Source organism: Lactuca saligna, chromosome 3 (assembly GCF_052625555.1).
Source record: "Lactuca saligna cultivar CGN05327 chromosome 3, ASM5262555v1, whole genome shotgun sequence".
In the NCBI taxonomy this organism is placed as follows: domain Eukaryota; kingdom Viridiplantae; phylum Streptophyta; class Magnoliopsida; order Asterales; family Asteraceae; genus Lactuca; species Lactuca saligna.
The window spans coordinates 44755075-44756904 of record NC_136419.1 but is presented as its reverse complement, the minus strand read 5'-3'; positions in this window follow the sequence as shown (position 1 = coordinate 44756904).

Here is a 1830-nt window from a genome sequence, read left to right as displayed (position 1 = left end):
TGAGGCTATTGATGCTTATGTCATTTACGATCTCGACTGCTTGGTTGCGTAAGTCATGTGGTTTGGCTTAGGTCTTGTGTTCTGAATGTCGTACCTTCTGCATACAAAATTCGATTTTAACGATCTTTATATCCACATGTTTGTTTTTGAGTCTACAACAACGTTCGTTAAGATTACTCTCGTTAAAATATAATATATTTTTACTTAGGGATAATAACTTAAAAAGGTAATATAAAGATCCATACATGCATTCATAAAAAACGTATGAATATAAAGATCGTAAGTAAACATATATTACTTTTTAACGGGAGTAATTTAAATGAAAGTTTAGTATACTAAAATACAAACGCATGGATATAAAGATCGTTAAAATCCGAGCCCGTATGAAGAAGTTATGATGTTCAGAACATATGACCTAAGGAACCAAGTAGTCGATATCGCAATAGATATAAGCATCAAAAGCCTTAAACACCTTATTAATAATTGTCTCACGTAAGATGTCGTAAGAAAAACCTAAAGAAATCATTCATAAGTACTATATTAGTACAAAAACATAAATGATAGATTTTGCAACAAAAAATATACTAATAACTGAATATGTACAAAAAAATTTAGGATCAAATATATATAAAATGAGAAATATATTACCCTATTAAGTTATTTTTACCGGTTAATCTGAAGTAGTCGGTTATAATGATTGAATTTGTATAGTTTAACAAGTTAAAATGATAAATATAAACAAAAAAAAAAACCAACGAAAAAAAATATATTACTCTTTTAATTCATTATCACTTCTAACGATTTTTATTTATTTTTTTATTAAAAATATATATTTAAATATGAAAAACTATGGTGATTTATCCACCATTAATAGTGGGTGGTGAGTGGTGACATGTAGGATAAAAGCGCACGATTTGGTGGCTGGGCCCACCATCCAAAAGGACCTCTCATGTCTCGTTCACTTGATCTATCTAGTTTGATTGTCTTTTTTTTCTTTTTTTTTTCTTTTTTTTTTTTTATTATTATTTATTTATTTATTTATTTATTTATTTTTTTAACTTTCTTTTAGCAGCCATCAATGTGTGGCTCAAAAGATGTTACAATGTTTGAAGCAATTTTTAAAGCTCTAAAAATCAAATTGAAGTTTGAGATATTACGGTTTTGGTCATTGAAAAATGATGGCTAAATGCAATTTATATGTAAATTCGATTTGATACTATGTTATTTTTTGTATTAAATTGGATATGGTATTTTTAATTTGTTATAATTCTGACGTCTTGATCGGTTAATCTGGTTGTCTAGTAACGTGACGTGATATGATAACGTGTCAGTTTTAATGACATGATATATTGATGTGTCAAAATTAAAAAATAAATTGTACAAAAGACAATAAGTTATCACTTTTTTCAATTTTGAAACTATTTTTTTTTTAATTTTGACATTTCTTTTTTTGTTCAAAATCAAAAATCATTTTTTTTCTAATTTTGTTTAATATTAATTATTTTCCATTTGAAACTGTATAAATAATTCTTTACTTTTTACACTTGAAACTATATAAATATTTTGTTTTTCATTTAAAAAACACAATTTTATTTAAATACAAGAGCTTTTACATTTAAACCATAATTTTATGTATAAATATGTAGTAGTTATATTATAACCACATTTTTCTTTAAATATACAACTTTAAAATGAGTTTGAGGGTATAGAATGCACAATCAAATAAGTTAATGTGATCTAGGAAACATAAGAATTTAGGGATCGTTTTAATTACCAAAGTATCGTTCGTTATATATATTCATGAATTTTGGTTATTGTAAATATTTTAAT